Source organism: Heterocephalus glaber, unplaced genomic scaffold (genome assembly GCF_053883595.1).
Source record: "Heterocephalus glaber isolate CG9 unplaced genomic scaffold, H.glaber_assembly_v1.0 deba00000331, whole genome shotgun sequence".
NCBI classification, from domain to species: domain Eukaryota; kingdom Metazoa; phylum Chordata; class Mammalia; order Rodentia; family Bathyergidae; genus Heterocephalus; species Heterocephalus glaber.
In genome coordinates this window covers 64,839,663-64,863,849 of record NW_028258142.1, presented here as the reverse complement: position 1 = coordinate 64,863,849, position 24,187 = coordinate 64,839,663, and the positions used below count along the sequence as shown (strand labels likewise).

The 24,187-nt window shown below is 44.5% G+C and overlaps 1 protein-coding gene and 1 pseudogene across 15 annotated transcripts in view; both read right to left on the bottom strand.

Moving 5' to 3' along the window:
• The window catches only part of Ptprm (protein tyrosine phosphatase receptor type M), a 675,227-nt gene that overhangs the window by 98,076 nt on the left and 552,964 nt on the right, over positions 1–24,187 (bottom strand). The gene's annotated exons all lie outside the window — the stretch shown is intronic.
• LOC147830176 (protein CDV3 pseudogene) lies at positions 1,382–14,805 on the bottom strand (annotated as a pseudogene). The gene has a single exon (XR_015442452.1). The product of XR_015442452.1 is annotated as a protein CDV3 pseudogene (transcript).

Genomic DNA, 24,187 nt, shown 5'->3' with positions numbered 1-24,187 from the left:
CACTAATAAACCCACCAACTGGTGAAATCTGCCTGCAGAAAATCAGGCCCTGGGGTTATCTGTAATTATGCTATCCAAAAATTCTATGATGTCCTTTTAAATACACTTTTAGCTTTGAAATATCTTTTAATAAGTTAAGTCAAAGCATGTTTTGCAAGATTTTCTATGTATTTTCCTTTGGGCAAGAACAAAGATTCTTTAGTTATCTTTTCCATCTTAAAGAGGTCAAAAATTATACATGTTCCCTTAAAAGTACATAAATTGAACTATTAAATGCTTTGATTAGGATTCTGTGAACCGATATCATTGGGAAGAAAGTAATCATCACACAGTAACCTATGTCCTATGCAGGGGAGAACAGCTCCTACCAAACTTGTGGAAAGGTTTTGGGTCCTCCCACCAGTGTTGAGACAGACAGAACTCTGTTTCTTGAGGAAGTCAGAGTTTTATGAACACAGGTCAACACAGGCTGGTGGTGCCTAAGGGAAATTTTGCTATATGCTCCTTAAATTTCTATTATGTTCAAGTTTAAGTACAGCCCCCAATTCCCTCCCTGCCTCTCTCCTCATTGTTTCTGCTTGAGCAAGTTCACAAAAACCCAATTTAACGAAAGCATAGATGATTTGGAAAAACCAATGCCCAAAGACAGAGCATAGAAGCAATGGCTGAGGGACCCAAAGTGAAAATCAAAGGACTCGCCTTCCCAGAAGCAACGCCTTAAGGACAAGCCTGGGAGATGGATGATGCTGGCCCACACTCCCAGCACACCTTTTATGGGAGGAATTTTGAATACAGTGTGCACATTTAGGCAATATTTAGTGTTTAGGGCAGATTTTTAATATGCAGGTACAATTTAATGTACCAGCGATGGATTTTTTTTTATTATGAAAAAACACTGTATGTATTTTGGGGATTTAAGTTAATGGTCTCATTGCACCTTCTGTTAGGATTTTCATAAATATACTTATGCTTTTATTCTACTTAAAATGTAATTAAAGTATTTCCTCCGACTACCTAAGCTCATATATACTGAGAAAAGGCAGCAGACCTGGGAACCACTCTGAAAGAGTAATAAGTCTCTGAAACAATAAAAACGAAACCAGGCAAACTCCAGTGAATACCAATGACTTCTCTGTTTTAAGATGCTGCATTCTCTATGGGCACAGAGCAGAAGGAAATTGAACATCCCGCACACTGTCATTTTTTTCTGAATAGGAATCATGCTTTTGTGATTCAGTAACCTCCTCCTGCACCCCTCATTCCACCACCACTTTCCACAGCATGTAATTATACACCTCAGTTGCCTATCTCAAGAGAATGTTGCTCTGGAATGATGCAGTCTATTAAAAATGCCACAGAAAACCAAAAACAACCCCCCCCCCCAAACACACAGCTCTCAGATATTAAGAGAAAAGAAAAAGAAGAAAAAAAAATTATCTTCTGCAGAAAAGCTGCCAGAAAGAGAAGGACACAGGTCAAGGCTGTATAGGATGAACAGAGTGTTTCCAGGCAGTGCAGGGTCAAATGTTTCAGAAGCTTCTAAAATCAAATTTTTCCTCCCTTTGTCTTAGGAATAAAATTGTGCCCATAAAATGACTAAAATCATCACCCTGAAAGAAGGAAAATGAACTCACTGGGGCATACTGAGTCTTGGAACTTTCTCTTTTTCTGCCCTTACCTCTGCTCCTCCAAGCGTTGCATTTTATTAGGTGCATATAAACTATTTATTGCTATAGCACTAAAGCAACTGAAGACTCTTGACATAGCCTGATGGGCCACAAAGTGGGGTTTGGATAGGAAAGGGGCCCCAAAGTTCAGGCCCAGTGGCCACCACAGTGGTTGCCTATCATTGTCCTCTTCCAAGGCCCTACACAAAGCTCGACAGAGGAAAAATGTGACACTTCCAGGGCAAACGAGGTGGAGACTGAGTGAAAACAAGAATCTAGACAACAACTGTGTTATTCCTAAACAAACTGAAATCTAAATGTGAACTTCATGGATCCTCTTAAAGCTGCTGATTTTTCAGCATTTGGAATGGCCGACTCTGACTGACTTCATCCAGTCTGAGGCCGTGCAGCTTTTCCATGCTGCAGGATCTGGGATGGGGACGTCAGCAATCTTCATCCTGTGACCGGCTTTCTTCACCTAACACTTTCCTCTTCTGACACAGAATGGAGGTTTGCAGCCTTAAAAAAGTCTGTGGTGTTATGTACCCAGAAACAGCCCCCTGATGTTCAGCTGAGCTTCAGAACATATGTCTTCTGCTCAGTATGAGTCTCAGTGAAGGACTTGATAAGCGACTTCACAGCAAAGCTGCCCACTTTCTGTTGACAATAGCACATTCATGGTGTTTTAGGAAGTCTATCAGATGAGGCTCCTGCCCCTGTACGGGCCGCTGGACCCAGGGCTGTGAGCATGCCAGCCAGGCAGGGGCTCTACTGCCGAGCTACGCCCCCAGCCCCAGATGAGCATTTTTAATTCTGCTGCACAGATAAGGGAATTCAGGATCGAAGTTGTTCACTGGTTCCCCTAAGGGCATGCAGACAGTAAGCGGAAGAGCTGGGCCCCAAAACAGCAAGACCACGGAGCAGACTGAGCCAAGAACTTGTGACTTCGTGTCTACTGCACCGCACTATGTGCACAGCCAGGGGCCACTGGATGTGGGTCCCACGCCACCCAGCACTGCTAATTCCTACTAGGGAGGGGGGGGGCAGCGTGGGGACACAGTCCTGCCCACACTTGCACAGTGGCCCTTCTGGAAGATGTGGGAGGGTTTGCAAGGGCGGGGGGTGGTGGGCACCTCGATCTACTCCTTGTTCTTCCTCTTTACTTTTTCCCACCCTTAGAATCCCTGCAGCCGTCAGCTCCTGCTAGAGGAGAAACCCAACAAGGGTCCTGATGCAGAAAACTGGAAAGCCACTGATGAAGTGGAGAGAGAGAGAGAGAGAGAGAGAGAGACAGAGATAGAGGGGCAGGCTGAGACTCTTTCAGTGGACGACAAGGATAAAGTGGTAGAAACAGTAGCTGGGGGCACTTAGTCACTGAGCACTTGGGGGCTAGGCCAATACTCCACGGAGTTAGAGACCCAGTTCAAAGGGGCTGCTTTCTACAGCACTGGGAGCATCAATGTCGAGAGGCAGCAGAGCCCAGCTACAGATGTCCCTTTCTGGGCCCCCGGCCTCTCCCTTGTTCCCCAGGAGGCAGCTAAGCAGGACGCCCCAGACCTAGGGCAGTGCTGGTCTCCCTGTGGCCTGGGAGCGTCCTTGTGCCTGGGCCTCTGGCTTCCTCTATAGTGATGGGTTCTCAGCCTCGAGTTCTGGGGCAGCCCTGGCTCCTGGCATTGCCCCTGCAGGAGGCTTGAAACTTGATGCTCCAGCTCACAGAAGGAAGATGGGTGTGGTGAAGCTGGACAGCTCCGGGATCATAGTCATTGGTCATGATTTGCTTTCTGCAGCTGGGCCTCGCCTGTCTGCTGATTATGGTGCACATCGATGAGATGAAGCCAGCTTTTGAAGATTCTGGAACATGGATCTGCCAGTCCTCCATGTGTTACCCCTGGCAAACCCAAGGGATGCACTGGATAGGGTGTCAACTTAGTGATATCAAAGAGCAGCCTGTCACAAGGACCCAAAGAAGGACCGCTCTGCTTAAAGGCACTGAACATCTGATTCCACTGCCTTGTCTTTCCATGAGTCACACTGGGTGCTCTGATCACTAGGAGCCCCACCCACATTTCAGAGAGAGTGATTTCCACTTCCCTCCCATGCAGACCCAGTCGGCTGCTGGGCACTAGCATGGTCGGACAACTGCAATTTCCTCCACCTGTGCACCTGACTCTAAATGGGTTTGTCAGCGAGCCTATGCTTGAGGCGCCCAGATGGGCAGAGCCAGAGTGGTTCCTTGGAAGAGAGAGCTCAAACAGCTGGAGAGAAATGGGCAGTTCCCAGAAAGCCCTGGCTTATCTCCTGCCTGCCTTGGTGCAGAGTCCTAACCAGTTCCTGCGCTGCCTCCGTTCACACACTGTCCAAAGTGAGCTCCTGGAAATGCCAGGTCACTCTCCCGTCTGAAGACCTAGCTGTCTTCTCACTGGCCACGGAGCCATCAGCGGACCGTGAGACTTAGCCTGGGCAGTGTCCTGCGTGCAGTCATGGAAGGCTGCCAAGGGTGGGTCAGTTCCAATACTGCAGCCCAGACTGACAGCAGGACAGCTCGAGGACTGCACCATTTCTGTTACTGTCCCCTGACCTCCTTTGCAGGTTTTTCCTCCAGGGGCTCAGTACTTTTTCTTCACCTGTTCTAGACTGTTTTTGGAAGCCAGTAGGGTTTTTTTTTTGTTTTTTTTGCTGGAGGTTAAGCCCAGGGCCTTGCACATGCAGAGCATGTGGTCTATTGCTGAGCTACAGCACCAGGAAATAATAAAACACAGCAAGCATCTTCCTTTCCATGGAACTGTTTGGAGAGCTGTGACTTTCAGTCTTCACCTCAGAAATGAGAGCTCAGAAGCCACATCAACTTCAACTGAAAGTTACGGATCCTTTTTTAGAGATGACAGGCTTAGATATGAATAAATGTAGCAGAAAACGAGAATTTAATATGTGATTTGTGACTCTCTTTTTGACATGTATTAATTTATAAAATCTCTTGGCATAATTCCCAGGCTCTTCTTGTAAGGCCCAAGTGAGGTGATTAAACATTAAATTTTACAATGGAGAATTATTTTTAAAGCCTAGAAAACAAGACTAGAAGTACTTTTTCGAAGGGTTTGGTGAAAAATAATTACATCTGAGTTTGTTCTGTCAGAAAGTCCAGCATCTATTTAGGTTTTCTGAGAGTCAAACTCAGGGCTTTGCAAGTGCTAGGCAAATGCTCTGCCGCCAAGCTACGTTCCAGACCAGCATCTTCTCTTAAAAGCAAACATTTTTATTGAAAAGTACAATGGGCGTTCTTCCCGGAGGCACAGAGGCGCTTCTTTCTTGACCGGTTTTTAGCCAAAAGTCCTTTCCTCTCAAGGACTGTGGGCACCATCACTTCAGCACGGAGGCGGGTTTGACTCTGAGTGAGTCCAAGCCAGGAGCCCACAGCGGGCACACAGCAGAACCCTGGCCTGGCGAAGGTCGCCCGTCCACAGACACGGAGGTGGGTGGGCTCAGCCGTCCAACCCCAAACATCATCTTACATAGACGGCACGTGCAATGCCTCAGCCTAATGAATCCCCAGAACCTGCAGCTCCTTTTATCTGCATGCGCTGGGCCTGGGAGATGCAGGTAGCTGCCGGGAGCGAGGGAAAAAGAATTTTCAGACAAGTGACAAGGACTGGGCAGGGTACCCGTTGCAAGGTGCTCACTTTCAGGCACTGGTGTTTCACTGTCACTGTTTCCCTCCAACAACCGCTCTCCTCCAACTTATTTACTGATTTGAATTTGCCTACTGTGTTTAAATGCATTCACTTTAAAATGAAAATTGACATCATTATAATACATGGAAAGCCAGGGCAACGACTGTCAGGCCCCCAGAGCAGGTAAAGTAGTGTAGCAAACAAAAGCACACCAGCAGCAGCCAGTTCTGCTCGGCTGTATCTGAGCCTGGGGCCTCTTCTCCTAGGGGTCAGACCTGGGCAAGGCGACAGCTCTAGCCAAGGCTTATTGCTCAGTCCTCGGGGTTGGGAGGAAGTGGGGAGCAGTCCCTGGTCCCTGCGGTCAGCACTGCCTGTTCCCAGGAGTGGACAGCCCATCCCACCCAGAACACCGTCAGGGGTAGCGTGTCACCCAAGGGGTACACTGAGTCCCACCACCTCGGCTCAGGACACTAGGGGTACAAAGAAGAGTGTGGGGCCTGAAACTAGGAGACTCGGGTTTAAAGCCCAGCTCTGACTGATAGGTAACTAAGTTGCTGGGTTCATTTTCTATTTTTAGAATTTTTGTTTTCTGTAGCGCTGGAGATGGAGCCCAGGGCCTTGCTCATGCCAGGCAATGCTCCAGCGCCAAGCTACATCTCCAACCCTGTTTGTAATTTCTGTAATTGAGTCATTTAACAGGTTTTCTGTATTGAAACCTAACTGTCATAGAAAAGAACACGGTGAGGTTGGGCACAGAGATCCAGCATGGGAACGTACTCCGGAGGACTGCACGCAGAGTGTGCACAGCCTTCCTGGGAGTACATGGCGCTGTGGTCACAGCTCTGAATCCCTACCACGCTCCGAGCTGGGTCCTGCACATGGCCCCTGCCACACAGCATCTGCCCGGAACCCGAGAGCAGCTGTCAGGATCAGTGAATAAATGCATGGCTACTATAAATCAGAAGAATCGTACATCATAAGTGTCTTTAAACTTCATATTTACGAGGCCTGGCCTTTTGTGGGTATTCGTGTGTGTGTGTGCGTGTGTGTGCATGTGTGGGTGTGTGGTCCTGAGGCTTGAACCTAGGGCCTTTGCACTGAGCTGCATCCCCAGCCCATTTTTACCTTTTATTTTGAGTCAGGATCTTGCTAAGTTTCTCAGGCTGGGCACAAGTTTGCAGAGTGTTGGGATGATAGGCGTGCACCACCATGCCCAATTTGAGACCTAAATCTTTACAAAGTTAAAAAATTATAAATTCATACCTAGTTTTACATAAATTACCTTCATGTTTGAGGGAGTAGCCCTGAGTAGGTGCTTATGTGGAGGGTACTGTGGTCTGGATTTTTAAAATCCCTCCAATGCGCTGTAGGGCACTTGTCCCTTCAGAATCAGTCTGCTGAAAGGTAACAATTAGTTCAAGCGAACCAAGGTCAGATGCTAAAAGGAAGTAGCCAAAAGTTGTATTTAGAATCTGCTGACATTTACAGTAAATGAACAGCTGGCCCCAACTCAAGGAATCAGATATCAGATTAAAACCATGTGGGCACATGCCTCAGTTTTTTTTTTCCCATATAGAACTATGAGGGTTGGGATTAAACTAAAGCTACGATGCTTTGTGCTATTAGGTGAGCTGCCCCAGAGCATTTTAGAGAAGGCAATGCGGCTGGCAGTCAGTTAAAGCAAACTCAGGGGTCATTTTGAAACACAGACAACAAAGATCTCCTGGCCTTGGAGGACCTCGATGACCTCGATTACCGTTTCCACCCTGAAGCAGGATGGACGTCTACACAGTATCTGCAAGGCTGTTGTTTTAGCAATGAAAATTCCTCAAAGGGGATTTGAATTTTTGCCAAGAGGTGTAATAAGGAAAAAAACCTGGCTCAAAGATTTTGATTCTATAAGAACTCTTTTTAGTGCGACGACAATAATTGATTATTTCAGGGGTATAATAAGAACAACAGATGGCATGAATGACAGCACACAACAGTGAGGACAGCGTGCTTGCTAGTTTCCAAGTAGAGTGTTAAGTGCTCTACCCAAAGTAACCCAAGGGAAGTCAGGTGAACTGACATGAATCCTGCACCCCGTTCCTCATTACAGCCAAAACTTACATCAGAAGAGAGACCCACGCGTACTTTGCAATTAATTTTTAAATAATAATAACTGTTATCATTACAAATGAGGTAAGGAATCCTGTGGGTAGTTAAGCAGTTGGAAATAAAATTTAAAACATATCAAAGAATATCTTTTAAAAAGTTTTATGTTAAGGTAACTAGAGTCACAGGAAGCTGTAGAGACAGTATATGGAGGAGCCTCAGTGTCCCCCCGGTTATTCCCTTGTAACTGTAGCATGACAGCCCAGCCAGGACACAAACTGGCACAACGCGTGGTAGCCCCACCGTGCACCCTCCAGTATGGATCTGTGCAGCTCCACTCCAAGCGGATATGGAGCCTGCCCAGCACCTCACAGAACCTCCTCAGAGCCACCCCCCAGCCGGACCCCTGCCATTTGTTAGTCCGCTCCACACTTTTTCTATCCTTTCTATCACGTTTCCAGAATGGCCTATCATTGGAACCATGAACTGGCTGCTTTCTCTCAGCACGATACCCCTGAGCTCCATGAAAACTGAGGCATGTATCTGCTCATTCTTTTTCATGATCGAGAAATATCCTATGGGATAAGCATTAGTCAGTTTTCATGACTGTCATGATATAACTGAGATAATCAACTTACAAAGAAAAAAGGTTTATTTCTGGCTTATGGTTTAGAGGTTTCTGTCCACGACTGGGCACTCATTGCTTTCAGGCCTGTGTGAGGAAGCACATCACGGCAGAGGTGCGCGTTACTGCCAAACGTTTAGTTCATGGCCAGGAAGCAGAACAAGTTCCCTTGGAGGGCATGTTTCCAAAGAAAGCTGTCATGGATGCTCATGGGTTCGGTGGGGTTGTGGTTTTCATTTTCCTGGAATCAATGCCTAGGTGTGCTACTGCTGGAGCATGTGACACATCTATGTTTAGTTTCTACAGAGCCACCAAACTATTTCGCCATCTCCCATTTCCACCAGCAGAGCACAGGCCATGCAGTTTCTGTCTTTCATCAGTATTTGCCACAGTGGCACCTCGGTTCATAAACTCAGTTTTCTCCATGATTCTGGTCACAAACCAAATTGGATGAGAACTGCACCAAATTTCCCCACAAGGTCAACACTGAACCTAACCATTGAATTTGATTCAGTTCTCGCCCAAATCAGCTTGTGACCAGAATCGTGGAAAGAATCACATTTGTGAACTGAGGTACCACTGTGTCATCCCTCGTTTTCACTTGAGAAGTCCCAACATGCATCTGGTGAGAGTTCATGAGGCCTTAATGTGCCTCATGGCGGATCATGTTGACCACTTCTTCATGTGGCTACTGGTCATCCTATATCCTCTCCTGCAGTCTTTTACATCTATGTTTTTCAATTGGACTTTTTAAAGTTAAGTTTTGAGACTTCTATTTTCCAGATATACATCCTTTGTCAGATGTGAGGGTTGAATTTTTTCCAATATGCAGCTTGTTTTTCATCCATTTAACAGTGTCGTTCACAGATCAAAAATTTTCAATTTTGATGAAATACAATGTTTTGATTTTTTTCCTTTCATGGATCACGCTTTTGGTGTAATGTCTAAGAACTCTTCACCAAGCCCTAGGTCCCCAAAGGATAACTTTTACTTGATTTAAAACACTGCAAAATTCTGTAATGTCTGATAATTAAATTACTGAAACAGCAGTAGTTACTAGTAGATAACCATCCTCGAAACGAGGCAGCAGTGCCAAGATCAGCACTTCCTGTGCCAGGGACACCAGTCCATGCGCTGGTGACTCCAATCTGGCCAACTCCCCACGATGACTCTGAGTACCTTCTTTCCCTGTTCCACTTCTAGCTGGTGGAATGGCAGCGACATTCTCTCCCAGGGCTCCCGCCTGCTCGCTGCATCCCCCAAGAAAAGTCTGAAGGGCTGAGGCAAAGGAAGTCTCTGAGTCTTTGGCCAAGCTCCCTGAACAGCACCCACCTGGCTGGCTACTCCACACCTCCATCATCACAGTCATGTGGGAAGTGCCCCAGAGCCACACGTGGCTGGTGGCCATCAGCAGGGACAGGGCACAGTCTGTCACTGCAGGAGGCCATGGCCTGAAGCCACCCCTGCCACCAACACCCTGGTGTGGGTGGAAGAGGAGAAAGCAGGAATGGAGCAGTTCTGAAGACACGTGCAGGGAGGAGAGCTCTGCGGCTGTACCAGGCTGCGCCAGGGTTCACGGAGCCTGCACATGTGCAGGGCAGCTAAGAAGCCATGAGGAGAGTATGGGAGCACCTGTGTTCTCTGTGCCTGCCCCTCGGTGGCAGGTAACATTCCTCCCATGGGGGCCTTCCTCGGCAGCTCGACCTAACTATGCTCCTCAGCCCCAATCTACCTCTTCTTCTCTAGTGTCCACGGAGCTCTCCCCCCAGAATTCTGTTGTATGTGCCACTGAAGTTTTCTCGACAGATCCGGGCTGATGTGTATGTGCAACAGGTCATTTTTTTCTCATCATAATTCAGCTATGTGCTGCCTGAAGAGGTGACCCTGCCCTCACTTTACTCTTTCTATTATTTACTTTTTATTGAATTTGTTAATGTTACGGAGTTCTTGCACTGCCAAACCATGCCTGAGAATCCAAAGAAAGAAATGGTACAATGGACTGCCTCATCCACCCATCAGACAGTATATTAAAACTTGATTCATGTGCATTTTTGTAATTTCACAATCTTAAAAAATTATAACAAGAGCTGGAATTTAAATCTGCTGTAGGGCTTCAGATTTCCAGTACAGTGAGCCATTAAATAAAACCTCGTATTAATCTCACTCCACCTCTCAATATAACCCCCAACAAAATTTTGTGGGACAATCCATACTTTTCAAGGAAAATATGTGACTCAAGGTCCAAGAGATTACTTGTTTTTGGTTCCCAAATGAAGTCTTCAGCTTAACTAAGAATCTCTTATTTTTCACTTAATCATCCAAGGTCCTCTCACTGGGTCAGCTACTCATCCAATACACCAGAAGGCAGGCATCATACCTGCCACCTCAAATAATGTCGACATGACTGCCCACAGTGGCCAGCAGGGGCTCTCAGGAGGCACTGCGTGTAACCCTTCTAGGAGTCCGATTCCTGCACCAGCATGTTCATCAAGACTGAAATCCTATAAGAAAATGCCCCCAACACCAGGATAGTTTTACTGACCCACTTGCTTTACTCTTGCCAGTAGCATGTCTGCAACTCCTGCATTTGGCAAAGGGATTATAGAGAAACCTAGACTGCATCAAGTGGTCACTACCACTATGAAATACTTCTACTGAACCAAACAGACCAGACTAGGGAAAAACTGCTAGATTATCTCATTAGATGGAAAAAATTTCAGTAATCCGGAGAAGCTTCCTCAAGTCCCTTGTAAGAACTACTATATACTACTGGACAGTCTGTAATCTGCAGTTATTAAAAGCAAAAGTGCTACATCCGTGTCTTTAGCCTGCCTTTCCAAATGAACACTATGACGACACCAAGGGTTGGTAACAGAGCTAGTTGGGACAATCACTGCATCTACAGAATGGCCAACACCTTAAAAATCTGGATACAAGTATACATGGAATTCTCAAAGATCACGCAAGACCCATGAAACTGAACTAGGTGCTAGGTGAGGTTTAGCTTGTGGGGCTTTGATCTGTAGGACGTGTCAGTGAACCCCTTAGCCTCGTGACGGCAAGCCTTTCAGAGCTTTCAATGATAAACAGCCTGCTGCGGTGCACATGCCACAGGTTCGCCACCACTGCCTCAGCCTGAGCAGAAACCATACCCTTTCCACAGCAGTTTTCTATACCATTTAACCTGATTAGAGGAGGCTGTAGCAGCACCTGAAGTAAAGCCCCAGCATCCACTGCCCTTTACATCAAAGGCTTCCACTCTAGGGATTGGCAAATTCATGAGACATCACAATTCGAATGCATATTTCAGGTTACTTAACCAAGCAATATGCTCTGTCAAAGAACTTATTCCAAGTCAAAGCAAAAAAGGCCTTAGTGTGGAACACAGAAAAAGCACTATCCAAATTAAAAAAAACTACTAAAGGAAACTAGTTATTCCCCCAGCCCACCCCCTTTCTCACTTGGTGGACTCAAGTTTGGGAGAATTTAATTTGTAGTTACCTCAGACTATAACTAAAAATTGAAATTATAAATCACAGCCCTACTCAGATGATCTGAACACATCAGTTCTTTTGAAAGTGGCATGTTCCAAAAGTCTAATATAGCCACAGCTAACTACAGAGTACTCCTTAGGGTAGGGCACAGGACAGGATAATTAAGGTCACTTAAATCTTCATCTTTTTTATTTTTATTTTTTGGTACCGGGGATTGAACCTGGGTCCTTAGCTTGTGAGGCAGGCGGTGGAACCACTGAGCTAAATCCCCGGCCAAAATCTTCATCTTTTACAGCAGATCAGAACCCAGATGGCTGGCTTTCTGCAGAATTTCTGTTAGGAATTCAGTAGAGCTGGTTTCAAGGTTCACATCGACACTTTAAATAGCTGTAACTTCCTTATCCAGAAGTTGTGATCCACATGAAGTCCACAAAGAGTGCAGCAAATCTGAGATAGTCAACCCTTACAAAGGCTCAGTATCTGAACATAAAAAGATTTTCCAAATGACCACTGACTGCAGGTTTTGTTTTTTTTGTATTTGCAGAGTGATTATGAAAAAAGTGTTGAATCTAGTTCACATGTAACAATGAAAATTCCCCTAAATCCAATACACATAAAGAGCAGTTGTGACACTTTGAACTTCCATAGTGCAATAGGATGGTCACTTGCATGGTCGGCATCGGTTGCTGTAGCTCCAACAGAGATCAGATGACGAATGGCTGTTCGTGGTGGTTAGCTGTGGTCTAGTTATCTTACAGGGGTTGGCAAAGACCACTCCTTAACTGTACTGCGTGTGGCTGCATTTCTTGTTTCCAAGCACAGCATACTGGTTGTCTAGCTGAAGTTCAAGGGCCTGGTTTTCTGAAACCTCATCCCTACCTCTATTTTCGTGTCTTACTACTTCAAAGCTCTTCTCCGTTTATCCTTTCGGCTTTCTACATGCTTGGCAGTGGACTGCAAGGAGGGAAACTGTGTATCACTGTATATTTCTGGTGGTCCTTGGGGCGTTTCCCGTGTGGTGGCTAGCCTGGCCCCCGGAGGCCTATACACACCACTAGTCATTGCCGGTTCTGGGGTTTCTGTAACAATTCCTGGAGCAGGAGGTGCTTGTACCGGAGCTGTTTTGTTCCAAGGACCTTAAGATTTTCTATACCTGCACCACCTCCACCCTCTTCCCAGTTATCTCTTGGATCTTCTCTGTTTTTATTATCATCTTCGTCCTTTTCACTTCTTTGCACGGCCTGCGCTCTGAGTCCGCTGTAATCAACCTCTTTTTGCTCAAATTCTTTCCACTCATCTTCGTCTTTCCTCACGGCCTCGTGGCGGCCCGGCCGTTGCCCGGCCAGGTCCCCACTGCTCCGCCCGCAGCGTTGGCGGCGCGGCTGCTCCGCTCCTTCTTCTTGTCCCTCTTGGCGAAGAAGTTGTCCAGGCTCCGCTCCTCCGTCTCGGTCATGGCCACGGCCTCCCCGTGGCAGGGCCGCTTCTGCGCTCACGCTGCCCGGTGAGGTGCAGCGACGCCTCCGTCCCGCAGGGTCCCCGAGGCTTGAGTGGCGGAGCGGGCAGCTCCCCTCCTCCCCTCCGCGCGCGGCCGATCGGTGGGACGACCCTTCCCCGGGCTCCCGCACAGTCCCCTGAGCCTGCCGGGGCTACCGGGACGGCGGTGCGGGATCCTGCCTGCCCCATAGTCCGAGGAAAAGGAACGGAAAAGGAACGCGCCGGCCAGAGGCTCCAGCAAGAGCGCTCAGCTAGCCCTCACTCTACTCTTCCGGCACAGGGCTGAGTGCAAAGCAGGGTGCTGCTCAGGCAGTTAGGAAAGGAGTTTCCACTTGTGGATATTAAGCACTTGCAAAGAGTCTTGGGTGACTGAGGAACTGAATTTTAAATTTAATTTAAATGAATTCCACTTAAACAGCCACATATGCTAGCAGCCCCCACTGGAGAACTCCAGGTATGATTTATAGCACAACCACCAATGGGGCTGCGGGGCTGCCTGCTTCAACCTCTTGGGGAGATTCCTTGGTTAGATCTCACATTGCAGGACATTTCAGACTTCTCAGTGAGAAGCATGACTGTCTTAATGTTACGCATCAAACTGTCCCTATCAAAATTCATATGTTGAAGCCCCAACCTGCTGTACCTCAGAACAAGGCTGAACTTGGAGATATGGTCTTTCAGAGGCTATTAAATTATACTGAGGCCACAGGAGAGGGACCTAACCCAACACGACTGGCGTCTTGTCCCCCAAGACAGGGACACTGGGATGCACAGAGAGCAGGGCTGTCCATGCACCCATCATCTGCAAGCCAAACTGCGAGAGAAAACCAACCCTGCCAGCACCTTGATCTGGACACTCAGCCCACAGAAATGAGGACTAAGATTTTGCTGTTGAGTCATCCGCTATGCACACTCGGTTTCAGCAGCCCAACCACACAGATGCGATTAATGCTGAAGACATTGCACGTTTCCAGGTATAGATGCACACATTAAACACAGGTGGCTCTGATGTGTAGCCCAGAATGCCGACATACTAATTTGAAGAGGGGACAGTTTCTCTCCAGGTGTCTCTTATGCCCACTGTGGCTTGCACAGGGCCACTACCTGGGACGTGTAGGTGATGCAGGATGCTTCCAGGACAAGTCAGCTACATGCAGGACCGGGAAGAACTGGGCTTGGGCCAGCACTGTCCTCACTCTGCAGGCTGAGTCCATGCTGAAGGGATGCACACGACTTCTGCCCCCTGGGGTGTCCTTGCTGGAGTGGATGCTGGTACTCTTTATGCATGGAGGAGTCAGCACCACTGATTTCTTGGTGAAGCCCCTGGTTCATGGGAGCAGCAAGATGTCTGACAATACTACAGTGCTGTGAGGTACTGATGAAGACAGACCCTCCTGGAGGCAGATGCAGCCCTCCGCTGTGGCCTTGGGGACAGTGTCCAGCGACAGGAAGTACAGGCTGTGGGCTTTGCATGGCTATTAACCCACTCCTCAGGTAGAGTGTATTTTTAATGATTCTGCATGGGCCTTCTGGGCAGCCAGAATTAATTAAGAACCATTCCCGAAAAAGCCAGCAGCAATCTGCAGAGTTCTGGCACTTAATTAAGGGTAAAGGGTCAGCAAAGGGTGTCCTTTCTTCACTGGCCCTGCATGCTGCAGCCAGCTGCAGAGGAGAAAGCCCTGCACCAATGCCAAAGCCCTTCTGCACTGTGGCAGACCGGAGAGGGGTCTTTGCCACACCCAGCCTCCATCCTGCTCACAAACAGATCAGCCTGAACAGATGAGGACATTTCCCAGGACACATGCTCTTTGAAAAGGAGCATTTCACAACCCTGCTAAAGGGTTTGTCAAGACAGACATGCTTCCAAGAGGCAGTTATGAAATCCTTTTGAAAAGAAGTAAACAGCGTGGGTTACGCACATAAATATGTCTATGTGTGGAAAAACAGGTCAAGAAAAAGGGTGCAAATTTCCAGAGGGGAGAGCTCTGGACTGGCTCGGAAGTGCACATCAACACAAGCCCCCTCTCGCCCTGCACCCCAGCTGTGTGAGGAGGGTTAGATCCCGAGCTCACAAGGATGCTGGCTGACACAACCCTTTTTTAAATTTCAGCCACTGCATGCCATTTTGCACATTCCCAAGAACTTCAAACGGTCTTCCAAGCAATTATATTTCCACCGTAATGTATAACGTGATCAGGCCTTTCATTTATTTATTTTTTCATTTTGCCTCTGCTCTAACAATGCAGCGATCCCTCAATCAGGAGTGAAGGGTGAGGTTTAATGACTTTATGTATAATTTAGTTTTCTGCAATATGCCTGTTCACTTTCTGTTTCGCATAAGCTTAGGAGAGCATGGCAGTTTATCAGATCTACAAGGACACCAAAGATTTATAGACGCTTCAGCTCTTCCTTTTACCCTACAACGTCTTTCATTAGAATTGTGCATTCACGTTAAATGAGCTGCTGTAAAATATTATCAAAGTTCAACCCAGGAGACAGCAGATGCCTTTATACTCTATGATGCTGCCCAAATAAGAACTTTTAGAGAACTTCGGCTGTGGTGTGGATATTATACGGACAAAGATGCCTATGTCACTTTTTCATTAGATCTGCTTGAGATTTATTTAGATAGTTTTTTGGATTATATACAGAGCATGTGTTGACAAATAGCTAAAGTTTCCCCATAAACAAACTAAAGAAAATAGTTGCTACCCATTCAGGATGCTGCACTGAAATAGTATAGTGAGAAACCGAAGTCCTTCTTTGTAGACATGCTTATATTTTTTATAGGTTTTTTTCCTCCTTCTTTCCTAGTTCTCCCCTAAACTCACATGAATTTGTAGGGATGCACAGGCTTTTCCATTTAAATAATAGTTTCTATTATTATTATTTTGGTGCTGGGGATTATCAAAGGCCTAACACGTGCTAAGGATGCATTCTACCACTCAGCTATGCCCCCAGCCTAAATTACTTACTGAAGTCTTTTGGAGTATCTCCCTGTGCTACAAACAGAAAATATTTTTTAAAAGTGTGGCTCTTCCAGTGGCACCTATGATAATAAGCAGAATGCTTTTCAGTTCACAGCCAGGAGAAATTTAAATGTACAAAAATAAACATGCATAGAAAACAAGCTTTTAAACATTCTGATCACTTTAAGCTTTGCTTTCACCCCAGAAGATTTTAATTAGTTAGATTCTTCAACTTGGTATAATTGGGAGAATGGCTTTTTGACTTTCTGAAATACATTCATTTCTACACACTAAACACTGACAAATATATGAATGTCTCTTCTCTGCTCCTTGACGGGGGCAGACGCACCGCAACAATTGCAAAACCAGTGTCACAAGGGGGTTGGAATACGGTGTGGCTTAGCTCCAGCAGCCGGCCCCAAAGGAAAGCTGCCCACTGCTCTCCTGTGGCCTCTGTCCACAGCGCCTCCTCAGCAAAAACTGCAGCTAAGCTGCACTTAAGAGAGTTGTACAAACTCCACAAACAAAACTAGGTCACATAATATGCCGAGAGTTCAGCTATCAACATCCTATAGTCATGCAGTCAATCAACTTAATTTCCAACACTGTTGCCATTTCTGTACGTTCTTCGGTAAGAGGGGTTCTATTTTGACATGTCTCTAAAAACGTGCTGTCTGTGTTATTCACAACTATGAGAACGTTGACCAACTGCCCCTGGTGTCTGTCACATGGAGAACCCTTGCTCCAACATCTTCCTGTGCTCCCCACACTTGCGGGTTTCTCAGGTCAGGAGGGAGGGTCTACTTCCTTCTCATACCCAGAAGATGGCATAAGCCCTGGAGTCAGCTGTCTCAGGCTCAAGTCCCAGCACCCCTCCTGGTGACATGGTAACCAAGCCTCAGTTTCCCTGTGTCTGTCTATAGAGGAAGGAGCTGCATGAGCCTTAAGTGAGATAATGATGCACAGGGGAGCTTAGCCCATGGCTGATGCCCAGCAGATGTCAGCCGCCATCATGGTAAGAATGTTGATTATGAATGATTTTCAGAGCTTGGAAGTTATAGCTGGCAGCCACACTTCTGCCTCGTTGGCATGTGTTGCCATACCACAAGACCAGCCTACAAGGGGCTCCCTGGCTGGAGCACTCAACCCTCGATGCCTACTTGGTGTGGGGCATGGTGCCAAACAGAGGAGAAGACACAGTCTAGCTGTAACACTTGAAAAACAGACAAAAGGTGGTACACAGTAGGATGCAGAGAGAGGCTGACTTACACCAAGGGCTCTGCCGGGCTGTGAAGCTTTGGTGAAAGATGTTGGCAAGCACTGACGCGCTGGGGGGGCACTGGAGATGGGGACGGAGCCTGTCCCAGCAGAGCTGACAACACGGATGTGGAAGAGAAGTGTAGTGACCGAACCATCTGACCGAGTGAGGTTTTCATCCAGACAAGGGATCTGAGCTCACTGACAAAGGACGGACACCCAGCATTTTCGGCACTGTGGGGTCCTTCATGTAGGCAAACTGGTAGCATCTCAGTGACACTCAAAGCAAAGCCCGGGCATGTGTGAGGACAGACTCCATTAGATGTCGGCTTGGTAGCTCTGGCAGTGACTCCAGAATGGAGCTCCTGGCTCTGGACCACAGCAAAGAGATCTATAGGTACCCTTACACACACACATGCGTGCATGCACACAGATGCACACACAACAGTGTCCCTCTTGCATGGTCCTGCACGGTGGGCAGGAATCTCTTCTTCTAAACAAGGGATTGGAAGTTTGGGGGCCACGATGGAGTGAAGGTGAAACACAGGGCTGTCTCCAGAACCTGGGACACGTTCAGATTTCCTGACTTCCTTCATGCCTCGCTTGTACAACAGAACAATTCCTTTACTAATCTGCCAACCTGTGCACACAGGAGAGCCTACTGGAGCCACTGAAGTCTGTACGTCTTCATTATTTGCCTCCTCACAGTCAAACAGACACAGTTGAAAGAGGGCTGCTTTGATTTTTATTATCCATTTAATCAGCATTTCCAAATCTAGTTCCAGTGTTTTATGTCCTCTCTGACTGCACCTGCCAGTTGCAGACTGCAGAAGCAGCACATTTTTCCACCATGACTCTAGGCTGATGGGGGACCACACATAGATCGAGGAAACCCCTCTAGTGATCCAGACTCCTGGAAGGGGTCTGATGTCAACTGAAGCTCCACTGAGCTCCCCCTTGGTTAATTAATTGAAAAGCTCTTGACAGCAACATCAGAGGGCTGTGTCCTAGGACAGAAGAAAACCCTGACCCACAGCCACCTGATTCAAAGTTTTGAGCTTTGCCGAACAGGGTTCTGGTGCTTATAGTGGTGCATAGACTGTGTCTCTAGGCTCTGAATATCTAGTAGGACTCCTGAGAGTCCTTGTGGGGGAAGAGCTTAGAGGTCTAATTATTTACCAATGCTTAGGGGGGTCACTGTGAAAAATGGTCTTTTGAGAGGACTCCAGCACAACTCAAGTACTGATTTAATCATTCTGACATAATTGCCAGTTCCCAAGGACCATGTCAGCCACTACCCAAACAATTTGGGAGGGAAAACTCCTGGGAAGAGTTACACAGGAAGAGCATTGGAAAAGCAATTATGAGCAATCATTTATTTATTTTATGAGAACACTGATGTCAACTATTGGCATTTTAAAAAAAAAAAACAGTTATCTGACCAATGCAATAGCCATAACTAGAACTCAAACACATAAATTTAAAAGCCTATTTAGTGCATAGAAGATTAAATTTCATGTTCTGCAGCCTCCCCAAGGCTCCTTAACTAGGTTAGGAAGTCAATAATATTAATGAGACCCATGCCAACCTATAAGCAAGAAGTCCAACATGGAAACTGGACATCAAGGACCTACACAAAGCGCAAACCACTGAAGACTCCGTTAGATTGACTCCACCAAGTGAGCAGGAGCAGCATGACAAGGAACAACTGTACTCAGTTCTCCCCACAAGGGTGACTGCCAGGCCCACCCAGTGCTCCCAGGCCAGCAACAAGGGGCTGACTCAGCTGCCCCTTGTTGCAGAGGAGCTGCGGGTGGAGACAAAATGCTCAGGCCTGCGTGCCGACAGCCAGCACGGCTTCTTCAGAGGAGCCCCCAAAGGGCAGAGGGAAATGGGCAAATGCCACAAGGCCCTGTGGTAAAGTATTTTTTCATTGGCTTTCAAGTTGTTGTCAAGCTTCATTTTTCTCTTCCTTTCCACTCATCAGATGTATGGGGCAAGCTGTAAATATTAGCAGTTTGGATTTGAAACCTCTACAAGATACGCATATACCAGCAATCCCTGCTCTACCTGCAGAACCTGCCCAGCCTTGGAGGGCTGAAAACATGCTTCCACAGGGAGGATCTTGCTTAAAAATGAGACTCTTTCATTTTAGCACAGGGTGAGACAAACAGCTTTAGTTTCATTCTCCTACGTGTGGACAGCCAATCTTTCCAGCACCATTTGTTAAAAAGGCTGTCTTTCCTCCAGTCCTCCAGTCTATGTTTTTGTTTAGCCCCTTTATCAAAGATCAGAGTAACTGATGACACAGTCAGTAAGAAATGTGTCATACAGAAAATGTGTACAACAAAATTAAAAGCTCGATCTAAAGAATATATAGAAACTGCATTCAGTATTGTTAAGAATACCTAAATATCTAACAAAACCAATCATGTAGAAGGTTCTAAATAGTGTTCACATATTTCAATAATTTTCTATGATTATAATTCAATCAAGTTTGAAATAATAGATAAAAGATACCAAAATCTTTCTTCTTTAATAATCCATGGGTCAAAGAAGAGATTATAATAAGTTTAAAATACTCAATATTCAATAACAGTAACAATATTATCTATCAAAATCACTGGGTACAGGACAACTGTTACTTAGAGGGAAAATGAAGATTGCTAAATGCTTGAGACAAAAAGAATGACTAAAAATTGTGTTTAGAACTCCATTCAAGAAGAGGAACAGAATAAACTCAAAGTTTAAGGAAATTTAGTAAAGAACAGAAATAAAAGATTTTTTTTAAAAAAGTGTATTAAAAGTGTACAAAGACCTAAGTTATTTCTTTGAAAAGAATAAACCTGACAAGTCTCTGGCAGGAATAGTCAAGAAAAAAAGACAGAAGGCACAAATAAACAACGTTCATAATGAGAGAAAGGGACACATGAGCACAAATTTAAAAATTATTACAAATGTTTGCTTCTGAATAAAAGACAATGTATAAATTTCAGTGAAAATATTAACCATCAGTGTTAACTCAAAAGACACTAGAAATTGAGAACAGTTCTGTAGGTATTTTTAGAAATTAATAATTAAAAATTTTAGCAAAAGGAAATTCTGTATCTAGTGAGTTTACAGGTGACCTCTAAACATTTAAGAGAAAGATAATTTGAATCTTACATAACTTAAAGATAATAGGAAAAAATACGGAATGCTATGTAATTCATTCTAAGAACCAGATATTATTTTTATGCTAAAATCAGAAAACAAAAATACAAGAAAATAGATTAGACTTATACAGGAACACGAATGAAAAACTGTTAGCAAACAGTACTGAGCAATGCTTGTATGCCACCATTATCAGTTAGATGCAGCACAGGAAGGGCGGGCTCACTGGTATATACTAAGAACAACACATGTGTATATATAATATATAATGCCCATATGTTTTATACGATGTACACAATATAACACATGTCTTATATCTATATATGCATATAAACTCACTACATATATGCATATATATGTATACATAAACTTACCACACATATTGAGAAAAATCAAATAATTATTTTATATCTCAATAAATGCTGAAAAAGCAGTCCATCACATCCAATATCCACCTCTGGCAAATAATGCAAATAAATGAGGAATGGAAAGAAATTTTCTTAATCTAATCACAACTGACTATTAATCAATGAAAGCCTTTCCTGTTTAAAATCAGGCACAGACAGGGGCGTTTGTCAACCTAAGATTGATTTTTTAAATTAGGTTTATTGGTACATTTTAGGAATACATTATGATCACATTAATCACTGGGAATCTGTACCTGTACATGACGTATCTTGGTTCTTGTTTATTCCCATTCCCTTTCCCTCCCTTCCACTCCTCCACCCCTCCATATTTACAAAAGCTTTGTTTCCATTTTTTCCGTCTTAGCTCACATTTTTTTCTTTCCCTTCTTTCATTTCCCCCACCTCCCCTACTTCCCCTTCCCCTTTGAACCTTTTCTTCCTATTTCATGTTATCTATTATACATTTTGGTCCTCATTTACACTTTTAGTTTCTCACACCAGAGAGACAGTTTGGTATTTACACATATGTATCCTATTTATTTCACTTAATAGTATGGCCTTGATATGCATCCATTTAGCTATAAATGTCTCTAGTTTATCATTCTTTATGGTCAAGTATTACTCCATTTTATATATATTAAAAAAAAACCCAAACCACATCTTCTTTATCCAATCACCAGATGGCTGGCATTTGGGTTGTTTCCGAGATTTAGCTATTACAAACTGTGCTGCTATGAACATGGGTGCACATATATTGCTGTGGCATGATGCTTTTAATTATTTCGGGAAGATACCCAGCAGAGGAATAGCTGGGTCAAATGGGACCTTTAATCCTAGTTTTCTGAGGAATCTCCACACTGATTTCCACAGTGGTTGCACCAGTCTGCACTCCCACCAGCAGTGGAGAAGGGTTCCTTTTCCCCACAGCCCCACCAGCATTTGTTATTGGTTGATTTCATGATAGCAGCCATTCTTTCTGGGGTGAGATGGAATCACAGCATTATTTTCATTTGGATCTCTCGAATAACCAGTGATGTTGAACATTTTTTCATACGTTTATTTGCCATTTCTAGTTCTTTGTCTGAGAAATGTCTGTTCATTTTCAGATGCAAAGTTTTGGATTGGGTCTTTAAATTTGGGGGGGTCTGAGTTTTTAAGTTCTTTATAGAGTCTAGATAGTAGTCCTTTGTCTGAGGAACAGCTGGTAAAAATTTCTTCCCATATTGTGGGTTGTCTCATCACTCTGTTGGTGGTTTCTCTTGCTGTGCAGAAGCTTTTTAATCAAATGAGATCCAAGGGCCGGGGATTTAGCTCAGTGGTACCGTGCCTGGCTCACAAGCTCAAGGTCCTGAGTTTGAGCCTCGGTACCAAAAAAAAAAAAAAAAAAAAAGAGAGAGAGAGATTCCACTTGTTGATTATTTGTGTTAGTTCCTGTACAACTCATGAAGTCCTTTCCTACACCAATGTCTTCAAGAACTCTGCCTAATCTATCTTCTAGCAGGTTCAGTGTTTGTTTTACTATTTACATCTCCGATCCATTTCAATTTTAGTTTAGTGCATGGTGAGAGACATGGGTCTAGTTTTGGCAAGTTGAAACCCAGTTTTTCTAGCACGATTTATTAAAGAGGCTATCTTTCCTCCAGTGAGGGTGTTTGGCTCCTTAGTCAAGGATGAGGTGGCTGAGTGTGTCTGGAGTTGTTTCTTCATTTTCTAATCTGTTCCATTGATTCCTGGGTCTGTTTCTTTGCCTGTACCATGCTGTTTTTATCACAGTGACTTTGTAGTATAGTTTCAAGTTGGGGATTGTGATACCCCCTGCCTTGTCTTTGTTACCTAGGACTGCTTTTGCTATTCTAGGTCTCTTCTTGTTCCAAATGAATTTTTGGATTGTTTCTCTAGTTCTGTGAAATATGCTGTTGGGATTTTAATCCGGATTACATTGAATCTATATAGCAGTTTTGGAAGTATGGCCAATTATCACTATATTGGTTCTTCCTACCCAGGAACAAGGGATGGCTTTCCATTTTCTGATATCCTCCTCAATATCTTTTCTCAGAGTGCTATAGTTTTCAGAGTAGAGGTCTTTTACTTCCTTCTTTAGAATGATTCCCAGATATTTTAGTTCTTTGGATGCCATTGTAAAAGGAATTATTTGCCCCATTTCTCTCTCAGTGAGCCTGTCATTCATGCACAAGAAGGCTATTGATTTTTGAGTGTTGACCTTGTATCCAGCTACTTTACTGAATTTGGTTATTAAGTATAGAAGTCTTTTGGTGGAGTTTTTGGGGTCTTCTATACAGAGTATCATGTCATCTGCAAATAATGACAGTTTAACTTCTTCATTTCCTATCTTTATTCCTTTTATTTCTTTCTCTTATTGAATTTCTATGGCTAATGTTACCAGAACTAATATTGAACAAAAGTGGTGATACTGGGCATTTTTGTCTTGTTCCTGAGTTTAGCATGAAATATTTCAGTTTTTGACCACTTAGTATGATGTTGGCTGTTGGTTTTTCATAGATGGCTTTTATCAGGTTGAGATAGAGACCGTCTATTCCAATTTTCTGTAGGGTTTTTATCGGGAATTGGTGTTGGATTTCATCAAATGCTTTTCTGCATCAATTGAGATGATTACATGCTTATTGTCCTTGACTCTTTTAATATAGTGTATTACATTTATTGATTTATGTATGTTAAACCATCCTTGGATCCCTGGGATGAATCACACTTGGTTAGGGTGTATGCTCTTCTTGATGATCTTCTGCACTCTGTTTGCAAGTATCTAACCTAGGATTGTTGCATCTATGTTCATTAGAGAGATTGGCCGGTAGTTCTCTTTTTCAGTTGGTACTTTCTCAGCTTTTAGAATCAAGGTATTCATTGCTTCTAGGAATGAATTTGGGAGTACTGCTTTCCTTCTAAATTCATTAAAAAGTTTGAGCATTAGTGGCATTAGCTGTTCTCTAAATTTCATGTAAAATTCAGCAGTGAAGCCATCAGGACCTGGGCTTTTCTTTGTTGTTAAGTTTTAAATTACTTTTTAATTTCATTGATTGTTTAGAATTTTTATATCTTCTTGGTTCAACTTTGGTAATTCATATGTATCTAGGGATTTGTCCATTTCTTCTGTGTTTTCCATCTTATTGGAGTACAGGTTCTCAAAGTAGGAATTGATGATCCTCTGGATTTCTGCTGGGTCTGTTATAATCTCACCCTTTTCATTCCTGATTGCATACATTTGAACCTTTTCTTTTCTGTTTTGATAAGGCTGGCTAAGGGTTTGTCAATTTTATTTATTCTTTTGAAGAACAAACTCTGATTTGGTGATTTTTTTGTACTGTTCTCTTAGTCTCCAT